This window comes from Athene cunicularia (genome assembly GCF_003259725.1).
Source record: "Athene cunicularia isolate RWA chromosome 7 unlocalized genomic scaffold, athCun1 chr7_part1, whole genome shotgun sequence".
In the NCBI taxonomy this organism is placed as follows: Eukaryota; Metazoa; Chordata; class Aves; order Strigiformes; family Strigidae; genus Athene; species Athene cunicularia.
In genome coordinates this window covers 28,059,042-28,073,186 of record NW_020799107.1, presented here as the reverse complement: position 1 = coordinate 28,073,186, position 14,145 = coordinate 28,059,042, and positions in this window count along the sequence as shown.

The window sequence follows — 14,145 nt, the reverse complement described above, 5'->3', positions numbered from 1 at the left end:
ATCTTTATGATAAGGTTTTTATGAAATGGAATATATAACCCAAATAAAGTGAAACCAGATTTAATGAAATTGCCTGTCAATAGCACTTTCACCATCTGTTTTTTTTTTTTCCTTCAGTCTGGGTTTATCTGTTCCTGAAAACACTTGCTGAAGTTCCTGCATATAGTGATGGTCATAATAGCTACTGCAGCTGGATCATTCTCTGACTGATCAAAAATTATTTTCCATAACTGACAGTATGGTCTGGTGGAAGATAATATCCAACATCCCAGGCAAATCTCAGGAGTACTGATACCACAATTCTGCTACTGATTTTGTTACTGAGTTCCTGTTTGACCTTAGATGTGGCATGTGAGCTAGTATTAAATAGATGTAAGTAGTACCAAGAACACAGAGTTTCTCACAGCCTTAATTAATATCTATGAAGACCTTGAAAAACTACCCTGATGAAGCCTGATAGGCTTTCTAAAAGTCTAAAACATTATTGATTAGATAGTCTGAAGTTTTGACAATATCCAAGCAAATATGAATACACATAGATAACACATGTTATCTCTGGGGTATTTGGGGTATGTCATCATCAGAAAGAGCATTTAACTTTTAATATTCAGAATTTTTAACTAAAATGTTTCTAAGATAAGTATTTTTTTGAGTACACAATACACATTATATTGTGTGTATAAACATATATTTATCGCATCTTGCCATTTTATCTATGAATATAACATCAAAATTTGAAGAAAAAAAATCATTTCCTGTTCTGAAGGAACAGTTTTAAAATTCCTTTCTATATTCCACTTCATGGTCATCCTGCTGAGCATTTAAGAGATTTCAGCAGTAACTTGATAAGTCACTTTTTGTATGAGCAGCTCAAAGATCAGTAGGGCAACCTAGCATGTGACAAGATGAACATTAAATCTGTTAGTGCCGAGTGTCTCATTTCCTAGGGCTGAAAGCAAACCTGTTGCTGATACTTTACTGAAAAATCTTTTAAAATCTATGTTGTGATCGTGTCTAGATTGCAGTGAGGTCAATGGAAGGATTCCCAAGTGACTTACCAGGGCTGACTCTGGTAGCGAGAAGCTAAAACCTCCAAAACCACGAGGAGACCCAAAGAATCATTCTCCCTCACTTCACTGTCAGAGCTACATTCACTGGCAAGCAGTTTCATTTATCAATCTGGAATTTTACTACAAGCTCCAAGCACATATGTGAGTTGGTTTTAAGAAGCCAAAAACATTACTGCAGCATCAAGGGTTTCTGAAGAAATGTGGCCAAACCACACTGACACTAATAACCAACAAATTTCAGTGCAGCCTGTGTCCTCATTCAACAGCCTCTATCTCTGTCCATGCTCCCGGAGGCACCACCATTCCTGTGCCCTGCACCAGACCGAAAGGCTGTGTGTGCAGCCATGCAGGGTATGGGAGGTCCCTGCAAGGGTTTGTGTTGGAGTAGTTACGATATGCAGGAGATCACACTGTTGCACCTGCCACCGGGTCTCCCTAAGCCAACTAAAGGGATACCAGAGGGATTCCTGCCCCCTGAGCAGAATACCTTGACGTGCAGACACCAATGATGGCAATATCCCCTTGATTCTCTTCTGTCTCAAACCACACCCTCCACAGCGTTCCCAGGGAGCATCCTTTTAGAGCACACTTCACCTTATGTATTTCCAAACACTTGGAAATTATAGCTAATTAACCTTCTCAAACACCTTATAAGCAAAATAAGAGTCATTCCTTTCTATTAAGAACTAGTGCTATTCCCCAAAAAAGTTTGCAGAGTTGGAATTCTAGTAGTATTTTCCCTACTTCTTATCTTTCTGCCCTTCATCTCTGTTTCCTCCAATGTGCCCTCTAACGCTCCCTATCAAGTCAGAGACAGAAAGCTCAACCAACCTCTGTTCCTGAGCTTCTGCTCCTAACAGGGCAGCACATGTAGGCAAGCCACCTTACAGATGTGCAAAGATGAAGCTAGATGGACCAAACATACATTTTGCCTACTTTTCTTTTCAAGATTCTCTGTTGAAGACTGTGAATGTTGAGAAGAACTATAGAGAAAGCACTGGGTGTCACATGGGGCAGGTTGGTGAAACGTCTTGCTCAGGACCCAGCAGGCATCCAAGCTGTTAGGCTGTACGAGCAAAGAGATTGAAAAAAAAAAATCAAGTAAGTTTCTGGGAGTAATAATTGTCCTATACTTAAAACAGTTAATATAAGTAGCAGCAAAGCTCCTTTATGGAACCAAACAGCTGAAACAACAGCAATCTCCATCCCAAACACAGTCACATTTTACGACCTGAAGGAAAGGCAAGCACTGGAGGGGATTTCACTGACATTGTTCATGAGCACTTTTGTGTCTGTATGAGATGAAGGAAATACCAGAGCAGCTGGAGAAGAGGAAACCAGAGGACTCAGAAGCATGTTAGTGTCCAGAGAACAAGCCAACAGAGAGAGTGTTTAGGACCAGCACTGGCTGAATGAGGTGATGAAGAAGTTGTTGTTGGCTAGACAAAATGTTATTGAAGCCCAAGGTGTAACAGCTGTCCTTCATTTCAGATAGCCGTAAAGAAGCAGTTACAGTCACTTATGAAACTATAGCAGTCTCCAAATCAAAACCAAGAGACATGTCATCACCCAAAAAGCAAAAGCAAGTGCCTGGCCGTTCAGGAATGTGAATTGTGTAGATACAAAGGTTTGGCAGGTTGAGGAGAGGGAAGGAGACATAGAGACAGCGCAGAAGTCAAGCACAAAGTCCAGAAAGAGGGATCAAGATTATTTGCCAGAGTTTGAGCTGTGGGTTTGAGGGGTAGGCTAAGAAACTATCTCATACTGTTTGATTTCTTTGTGTACAAGAAAATTAGACTTTATCAGCCTTCAAAAGTGTGCAAATTTGTATGTAAGATTCTCCCAGTGCATTCAGTTTTTCCTTCTCTCTAGAAAAATCTAATTGTTTTAGCCAATTGCATGAATTCAAAGGAGGAACTGTGTGCATTATTCAGAGAAAGCTGGCTATGTGCTCATCTTTTCTCTTGCTCTTAATCCTAATAAGGCACCACTCTATGACCATGAACACAGAGAATGGAGAAATACAAATAGGCATGATATCCCACTCTGGGATATCATAGAAGACCTGCAGAGACCCACAGTAAACTTAGAGACCCACAAACTGTAATTTCACATCTTCAAAGTCTTCCCTCTACTTGAGAAATACAGTCCTGAGGAATCTGTAGAAAGATTCCAGTGAAGTCAGTTGCTCATTAACATCAGGAAGCAGCATGTTCCAAAAGAAAAATAAAAAGTCCATATTTAGGCCCTCCCCAAGTGATTATCTTCCTGCAGGTACAGAGACGTAGGAAAAACCTGTAGAAGACATTACGGGAATGAAAATCTCAGTTCCCTGTTGCTCCCATGTGCTCCACTTCAGCATCTCAACCAGTGGCATAAAAGACTTCATGATCAAAAACTTTAGATATCTTCCCTTTTCTCCTAAGAGTCAGTAAGTTTGCTGGGAAACTTCGAATGGAGTTCTGTGGGATTTGGATCAGGCACTCACAGAAAGGGCTGAGGAAAGGATCTTGGCGGTTTCAGTGTATAAGCACTAGGATGGTAGTCAGAACAGCCAGGAAATGAAATGGGGTAATGATGCACCTAATAACTTACTGAAAATTCTGAAATAGGGAATAGAGCCAAAATCTCAGTAGAGATGTGAGTCTTTATTTCAAAACAGAGCAAGAAGCCTCTTGGCAAACTTCCCAAATGCAAGGTGTGCAGCTGAAAGCATTATTTCTAAACAATTCCATTCCAGAAGTACAGATTGAATGGAGATTATCACAGCTACCCCCAGGGCATGACTAACCAGGACTGGTGAGGTAGATCAAGCTGGTGAATTACTCTGAAGACTGACATTTCAATAGCATATTGTGTGATAAGGGCCAGATCCTCAGCTGGTGTTGGCAAGGGCAGCTGCAGGGACATCAATCGAGTTGTATCATTTTATATCAGAGAGAATCTGGCCCGTTGTATGCATGCAGAGATGATTCATAGTTTAATACCAGGTAACACAAGACACTGTCAGAAAGACTTTAAACTAATATACTGTGATAATCTAATCTTGTTGTCTCAAATACAAACACTTCATCAACCTCAGATTAAGTCAGTATGGGCTACATCTTCCCAGGCCTTTAAGAGGAAAAATGCAGTAATTTACCATCTGGTTATAATGTGAGGGTCACATGGAAAGAACAAAAGTCTCGCAATATATATAATTTTTTCTATTCTAGAAGTTTTGAGAAATAACTCCATTGTCAATGACTATTTGTAAGAAAGGTATAATGAGAGGATATGAAGAAATAGTAATTATTCCTCAGTTCAGTAAGCTTACACTGTTCACAAAATAGGGTAAAAGTTTTGCTGGAATATTGTTATTGTTCAGTCTCTGATACATTGCCATTTCTAATATTGCTTCATTCACTTTTTCATTTTAAATCTTTCGTACAAGTTTGGAAGATACTGCCACAAGTCAGTCTGTAGCTATTTGGGTCAAAGCAGAATCCTGGGATATTTGGCCTCTTCCTTTTGTGCAATCCTACACTGTACAAGAATCCCTCTCCTCCCAACTTCAGTAACTAAAAGTCTGGGTCGACTTTCACATCTTAATAGCATTCTCAGATAGTAAGTCGGACAGTAGAACAGTAATTTTCTTTATCACTGAGAAAGTCTTTTTTTGGAATTCAGTGCTAACTTGGATGCTGTTGGAGACGTTTTTGTTTTGAAGATATCTAGAACAGATTGTTGCAATATATTATTTCAAACTCTTTCTGATAAGCCCCGAAATGAGCTAAATAATAGCCATAAAATCAATAAAATCTATCTGGAAAAGGGAGTAAGATAGCCTGTTCTTCATGTGGTTATCACAAAGTAATGCAGTTGCAGGGAAACATGTAGGTTTTGCTTAGACAGTAGGAAAAACTATTAATATTTATTTAAATTTAAATTAATCTAGAAATCACTCCTCTGTTACCTTGGACATATCTATAATCAAATTTGTAAAAATTCAAAGCAACCATGTATGACAATGGCTGTTGATAAGACTTTTAGGCAGGTGCCATATTCCACTGAAGCTAATGAGCGCCCTTCGTTTGATCTCATTTGGCTTTGGGATGCTCCACTTACCTTTTAATCAAAATCTTGTAGTTCTAATTGAGCTGTCTTGGTATTGGAAGCATTAAAGGTGTGTCAAGACACTCTCCTACTAATCCAGGAAGGGACAGTCTTTTCTGAATCCCAGAGACACTTAATGGTTTATGGGACATGACTTTACTCTAGGTGTCATCTTTTAAATAGCAAGTAAAATTAAGGTCTGGCCATTTGTGATTATAAAAGATCATTAATTTCATTAAGAATTGAGGTGCTCAATTCCCTTGCATCTAATTGAATTGTGCTTAAGTTACATTTCTTTGTTTTTCTATTATTTCCCACAAAAGAGTGATTTGTCTGATATTTAACCTGGAGATTAAGCAATGGGGCATAGTACCCATAAAATGGACAGAGGCTTAAACTTATGTACACAACTTGTACAGCACTTGACTTATAAGTGTTTCTTTGAAAACTCTTATTTGTTTCTCTGTGATTATACTGGCTTAATCATATACCACATAATATATTATGTACCACAGATATATTATGTGTATTTACATACATCCCTATATAACATGTAATTCATCATATGCTCATCATACATCAAGAATAAGACAAGCTATCTAGAGTGGGTCCGGTCTGTGCTACTCACATCGATGGGTGCATCCATTTCATTCTTTAAAACATCCAGATAATGAACATCTAAACTGAAACAGACAGATCCTAAGTTAAGGGACAGGCTATTAAAATATTTCTCAGCAAATATCCATGAATCTCTAAGAAAGAAATAAAATCCTTCATAAATAAATAGTAATTATAAATGACAATTTTTACACAATATTTCAGCTTTTTCAGTCCCAAGGAAAAACATTCTTTTCTTGAGCACAAGAGACAAGCATTGTGAAGGATTTTTTAAAATAATAGACTACTACTTCTAGGAAGTAGCGCTTACTCAAATTTGTTCCATTTCTGAACTTATAACCTTTGTAGCAATGAACACAGTGATATATAACAGACTGATCTGGCAACCTTAACTCATGTGAGTCAAAGAGACTACTTGCTTGAGTCAAGACTGCTTGTTCAGGCCCTTAGTGCCTCAGTTTAGTAACCCGAGGAGAATGTCCTTGATATTCCATCTAGGGAAATGTAGAGTATGTGCAGGTGTGCTCTTCCAGGATGAAAAAAGCAGTAAATAATTCTGACAAGATAAAGCCAGAGATAAAATTGTGGGTTCTCTTCTGATTTGTGCAGTCATTAGATATCTTAATTTTATCATGGAAAGAGTTGAATATGTAAGTATATGCTGGTTTTAATTGCAGGTTAACTGATTGTACTATCTTTGGCATTTAAAAAAATGGAAGACAAATATATACAATTATCTGCAGAATTAGTAAAAAGACTTAGACTTGAGGCTGACTCTGGCTTGTAATGTGTTGAGATTTTTTTTTTTTTCTACAGTTACCAAGAACTTTGTGGTATATAGAGTAACTAAATCACTCACAATTTGTCATCCAAATCTTGAACTCCTTCTTCAATACAGACTCTAAGGAATCAAGATGAGTTTTAATTTAATGATAACTGAATAAAAGCAGTGTAGAAAGGATTTGTCATAGAATTTGTTACTGTTTGAAGAAATACCTGTAACAACAGTCTTTAATACCTGTAATATATAGGTACATCAGATTTCCTGTAAATTGAGGTAAAATGTGTCAATTTCCTTATGCAGAGGAGTAAAATTGAATTTATTATCAGATAGTTGGTAGGATATATGAAGCCTTCCACTGTGATAGTCCTAAGAACATTCATAACAGTACCCATTTCTACTCAAGGAGAAACTTGTTTCCTTCAGTTATTTCCGTGCGACAAGCACTCTACTACAGCACATTTCAAGGAGACAGTTTGGGACCTGGCAGCTGGCATGGTGCTCGTAGTAAATCTGGCACATAATAGCACTGAGATCATTACTGCCAGTAAATCTCTCCATTGAAACTGGAAGCTGGAGAAGCTTTTGAACAGGTACCACAAGCCAAGTAAGGAGCAAAGAGGACTCAACCACAGGAAGGTGTCATGGGTGATCATGGGTGGTTGTACACCCATAATCATAAACAAATATCCGTTGTACTGCAAATGCCTGCAACAAAGACTGGAGATGGTTATTATAAAGAGTAGATCTCAGTAAGTGTTCTGCCACATGCCTGTTTACAGTATTTATAACAGATTTGATTTCATCTTTATTGTTTTCCCAGGATATATCATGAATGATTTAATTGCCTGTGATGATGAGTCCCTCTCAGTAGCTGTCTGCCTGATTTCAGCAAGTCTAATACTGGATGCAATTCATCCCATACTGGTCAGGCAACTGTTCCTTTAGTGTATGAATTTGTTACCATAAGGTTGCCATACCTCTCCTAACCATTTCATTTTTCTCAAAACAATTGATAATGTATTTCCAGGTATCTCACCAACTGCACTCCTGTAAGGGTGCAGAATCAGATTCCTGTTAGACTTCACATGAAATTTCATATTCTTCAAATACTCCATTTTCATGCCTGTTTGGATTGTGTCAGTACTCTGGTAGTATTGATAAGCAAATATAATTGTAATTTAGGCCTCCTCTCATCATTGATGCATGACAGATTTACAAGCATTAATAGGAGTTAGGATGTAAATCCCTCGCTCGACAACAGCAGAGAATAACCCCCTTCATATAGATTCTGATGACCTATGAACCAAGGGTCAAGTGGGCCATGCTACAAATTATCTGACAGCAACAGATGCCAAAGTCTTGGGAGGTGAAATAAATAACAAAAAAACCTCAGGACTGTGAAATGCTCGGTGCATTTTCACAAAGAAAAACCAATAGCAGCTATTCCTATAACTTCATGAATCAGTCAGTGATACAGCCACAAATTATAAAGACACAAAACAAAGATTCTTTCTTGCCTGGCAGCAAACTTCCTTCTTTCTCCAAAGATATACAAAAGCATCTCCAAAATAAATAGTCATTACAATTAATTACCTACTCAAACTGAGGGCTGCACAATAAATCTTTACAGTTTTCAAGTCCTTCTTCAGTATAAGGGAACATTTGGAGAGTCAAGCAGCAGAAACCATGACAGAAAGTATGTCAATTCTGCAAATAAATGATGTTTTCATAACTGAGATAATCAGATTAGTTCTCGACTCCTTTCCCTCAAATATTATACCTGTCCGACTCCATTGATTTCAATAGGTGTTTAATCTACACCACATCAGGACTATACCAGTCCTACATCAGCTGTAAATGGGTCTACACTAGTTGTAAGTTAGAGGAGGATCACACCCAGTGTAATAGTTCACAGGCCTTATGGTCTGTTTTCACATCTGCCTTCGTATTTTATTTTGAAGTCTCGTGTTATTACTTTTGTCTATTGTAGGTTTTTCTGTTGCCTCAGAGGTGTGCAAGGTCCTGTGCGTTCAGGGAGGTGACACAGGCCTGAACCGTGGGACTACATACCATCTCTGCTTTTATTTTCTAACCTCATTAAAAGCTTTTTAATTTTTTGAACTAGACATTATTTTTTCCCAGAGAGTAGAAAAAGTCCCAAGTCCTGCAAAGATTTTCACACTGGTGAAATGCTGCTGCTGAGCTGTCTGTGGCACAACACTTGACATTACAGGGAGCCCAAACAAACCTCCTGGGAGATTCTGGGCTGTGTTGGGGCAAGGGTGGAAAGGAAGAGAAGCATGGGCATAAATTCAGAAGCGGAGATTTTACATATGAGCACCCTTGCTGGGGTGAGGAATGTCACTAGAATCTGCATTTTACTCAGTATGACAGGAGCCATTTAAAATTTTACTTAGGTGGAATGACTTTATACAAGCTGAGTGGACTAGGCCCATGATTACCAGATTCATCGAGACATAGTAATGCTGCCTCATAATGGAGCACGAGGAACTGCAGTGTTTGTATCTATTCCATAATGTGTTGAAAAATTGAACATTCATGCAGATCAGGGCAGCATGATAAGATATTGAAAAAATGCAAGGCATCACTGGTTCTCATTTATTTAAAGATGATTCATTTGGCAGAAACTTTCTGTGAAAATGCAGATGGCAAAGGAGGGTCTAGGTCCTGAGGCACCAGCTAAGTAGTAAAACTCAGTACCATTTGTTGTTTGTGTCTAAACCCTTTTCTTTCTGCTTTCAAACCCCTGTGCAGGGACCCTGAACAATATGACCCCACTTAGACGTCCCTTCCTCTTAAACTACAGGTCTGCAATTCTGTTATTAACTCAGGTTTGGTTTCGAGACTGTTTTGTCAACCCCCAAACAAACACCTTTATGTCATTCTGTGTTAAATGCAAAGTTAATTAAAAGATCGTAATCATTGCTCCCTTTTTCCCATGGAACCCTTAAGACAAGAAGAGGTGATCTGTGCCTGCCCTTTGTGTAATTTATGCAGGTAACTGAGGGGATACCTATCTTGCCTGGGTATTGCTTAAAATCACAGTTCATCGGCTTGGATTATGAGCACAGCAGAGACACCCAGCTGGGATGGGGCAGAGGTATAAATGGATGAGCAGAATACACCATAGGGGAGGATAAGGGGGAAAAACAATGAGGATACAGGAGCAAACACTGTGATGGAAAACCCTTAGTGAGGTTTGGAAGAGAAAATGAGTGCATCTCGTTAAATCTGTTTGCAGACATCTATACAACAACTGAAGATGTCATCTTCCATTTCATTTTAGCCTTTTTGTTCTCGAGACCACCATCAGCCTTGTTTTCCCTGCAGATGCTCTTGAAAACAAGATGCCAGATCTCTAGGGGCTTTCTGTTTTAATGCAAAATTTACAGATAAACGAAGGACTGTAAAATATTTCGGTGGAAGGGAAATGAATAAATTACAGTGGCTCTGACCTGCTACTGTTTTTTGTTTGGTTTTGTTCAGAGATTAGTGGCAGGGGAAGCTGGAAATGGTTCTGTGCAGCCATTATATTTCATGTGAGATAACACACATTTAAAATTATGCCATCATCTTTCTTGTACTAATGTGGGGTTAATTGAAAGGCCCATTTTTCTTCTGTTTTTAAAAGGGATTTAAAAAGATCTGCACTGGGTTCACAGTGTTCTTGGAAACCTGAATGGCAGATTTCACTTTTCAGACTTCATGCATCCTGGGGTTGCCCTGGAAAATATGCTGGTAGTCCACATTGCATCTGAATCAACAGCAGGCTTTTATGTGACAGTAGAAAGTCTTCAAGCTGGAAGAGTATTTACAAAGGTGTTTCATATGTTGTGCATATTTACAGATACTGTGGAGAACGCCGCAGGAGTAGCTAGTGAATCACTGTCAGTTTTCTATGCAATAACATGGATGTTCAAAAACTGCTGGCCATGTTTGCTTAGCCAATTTTGGTACAACCTGAAACAATATTGCTTCCACATAGCTTGGCACAAACAGCCAATTCGTTGTGCAGACATAATGTATTTGACTCTTCCAAGGTTTTATGGAATGAAAAGTGTGAACACGAATTTGGTTCTTTCTTTATTTTCAAGGAAGGAAACAAATCTCGTGTCATTAAAACTGTACAGGTGTCCCTCTCCAAAGAAATCCCACTGGTATTTGAAGTGATCAGTAAAATTACCCCCGTTTTGAACAACTGAAAGAGTTCCTGGAATTGCATGTATGTCTCGTCTGACACAAACACTTGTTTTCTGTGGAATAAGATCCACCGACTTCTGTAGAATTTGAACCAAACCTTATATTCAGTACAGTGTAAATAGCATCAGCATCATACATCAGGACCCTATGCATTTTCAGTGACCCATGAAATTTATATTGGCAGCAGAGACTAAAAAAGTGGATAGGAAATAAAAATGTACCAGACAGTACCAGTTTATTGGGGTATAGGTTAGAAATGAGCCAACTTGGAGTTATCATCTAAATACCTATACATATGCATGAATATATGAACATACATTTATGCATTGACTAATAAACACATATATGAATGCATGTATATAAATAAACAAGTATGTGTTTATAAGAAAGCAGATGCATGTGTGGAAACAAAATATACTGAAAGGGAAATCAAAGTAACCCCTGTGCTATTTGGAATTAAGAAGAATCTAGGAAAAAGAAATCATGTATGTCCAAGGAAGAAATAAAAAGAACAGAAGAAATGGTTCTGTGCATACAGTAACAGGGAAAAAAAAAAAAAAAAAAAAAAAAAAAAAAAAAAAAAAAAAATTGATTTGAAAAAAAGAAAATAGAGGGTTTGAAGTGGAATCCAGGCCAAATTCAATTAGGTTGGTTCTTTTATTGAAATCCAGAGCAACTCCCTTAGTTTGGCTAAGAATAAAATTGAGTGGTTTAATAGCAGTTCAAGCCAGGAATGGAAACAATCTCTTTAAAAATAAAAAAAAGGAAAAAAAGATGGTAGAAGCAAAATTACTAGAATGTCAAGTCACATATTGGAATGAATCTATAGAAGGTTTGGTTCTCATTAGCACTGAAAACCAAAGAGTCATAGTGAACTAGCTGACTTAAAATTAGTCCTTTTCTGGCCAAAGGTCCTCCACTATGTAGAGTAGAGTATGAGTCAAGGTCAGGAGCCAACAATACCCTTCTTTGCAAGGACAGGTACAATGCAGAACACATTTAACAGAGCAAGCCTCTCCATCAGTGCCTCACACAGAGATGTTTCCTTTCTCTGCAGAGGGGCCAAGTGGTGCTGGAACTCAGGACTAAGAAGATAACCCAAGTGTGCAGGCTGACTTGGCTGCATGCAGCACCAACAGACGGGCAGGTCTTGCCTTAAAGGTATCTTGATCTACCTTCTGGTGCTTCTTAACGCATTTGTGCATGATGACAGAGTTATAACAGATAATGTACTCATCATATGCACTCCTACCGTCGGTATAGGCTGGGACTATGTGCTGTCCCTTGCGTACAGGTAAATATCAACTGTGACCTGGCAAGCAAATGCTAACATCTTGAGGCTTAGCAAACTGAAAATCCAATCCGGTTCTTTCATCTGATGTTAGTGAGAGCTTGATTTAACTCTCATTTAACCCACTCAAAACTTTTTAAAAGTATCATGCACATCAGTTGAAGAACTGCAAACCTTGAATGGATATCCTTTCCCATCAATTACAAATAAATTTAAGAAAAAATTTAAAAGTTAAAAATGTATTTTTAAAAATTCTCTTGGACATCCCATCATTACATTCACATAGCTTCCAACAACAGTTACTAACGTACCTACCTACAAGTGTGAGACCCACTTATAACACTTAAAGTGATGATTAATTTTGCTCATATTTGTAACATTTCTCTTTGCAACTTTGACATTTCATAAGATAAAGTGAAAGGTGTTTATTGCTTAATGAGTCTTGTTAAATAGATAAAATGTGAAGTAAAGGCTTAGGTCCTTTCATGTAACATAGATTCAGTTCAGACTGGTTTAGATCCAGTACGCTTAAATCTCCTATACACAGAGAAATATACATATGTTTATAAAGAGGCAAAACTTTCTGCCAGTGAAAAGCCTGCCAGAAACAAGTCAGTTCAGGCAAAGATACATGTGCATACTTTGCCTAGGAGAAATATTCTTGTCACATAAAAATCCCACCATTAATCAAAAATCACATTATAGCTTCTGGAATGAAGTTTCCTTTACTACTCTTTAATAATAAGCCTAAGATAAGATAAAATTGGTAATTGTACCTTCTCTTCTGATAGAAGATAATACTAAAGTGGTATAGAAATTTGAGTTACAAGAATATATTCACCCTGCTAATAGGCTTCCATTATGTAGTCTTTACTGATTTATTCATTACACATTTTCTCCACATATAGAAAAATTTAATTGAAAGTTACTTATTACATTGTTACAAAATGTTAACTAGAAAGTTTTCTTTAATCAAATGATCATTAATACTAGGAGAGCTAGTTTATTTCAATAGTGCATTTATCAGGAGCAAGAATAGCACAGGCATTACCAACAGCAGTTTTACAGCGCTGTTTATTATGTGAACACTTTCAGGGACTAAACAGATGTCGTTGCAGCTTGCTGGGCTAGCATAATACTTTATTTATATTTATGACTTTTCTTAATCAAAGTTTTAATGATATATGAAATGCAGGCAAGGTATCTAATACGGTGACTTCTTAAAGGAATGACATTACCAAGGATGGTAAGAGTTTGTGAAGTCAGATTCTGCCATGTGCATGTCCCACAGAAGTAGGTGGAAGACAAATGTTCACATAATCCTGGGCAGAAAAGCAATGTGACATCACATTCTCCAGCAAAGAAAGTAAGAGAGGGGAAAGTATGCTCGAAGCTGTAACTGTATCGAAGTCACTTTTGAATATTTTGCATTCCTTGAAGGTGAGTTTTTATACCTCTCTGGTATCACTGTATGCCCTAGCAATAACATCACCCATGCCCTTGGGACAACTGAGGGCTCTTCTTCTAACTGGACTGGTATCCCCTTTTATGAAGTTCTACACAAACAGAAAACAAAAAGCAATCTTCTGCCCTGAAGAGGTATAGGACAAGGTACAAGAGATACTCACAGGTGGACACACTAAAGCAAAGGAAAATCTCCAGGGAGGCAATGATGTAAGTGCACACAGCAGACAGTCCCATCCTGTTGTATGAAGCGTTGTTTTGAATGAATTTTAGCTTTTGACTGGATATCAAATTTATCAAAAAGCGAGTAGGATAGTCCCACTGCAAACCAGATTTAATTGTCTTCAGCCGGTCCACCACCCGTTGGCTCCCACTGCTGCCACTGAACATCTAAAGAAGGTAAGTACAAAGCTGCACTCTTGCATAGTTGCGACAGACTGACAGAACCAGCCCATCTATAGAGTAGATCTAGGCACCATCCTTGAGTTTTTAAGACATGTTTGCAAGTATTTCCTGTGTTTAACAATAACTGTGCTGTAAACATCTCTCATTTCTGATGGCACACTGCTCAAGCACTGCAGAAAACTGAGTCATTAGGTACT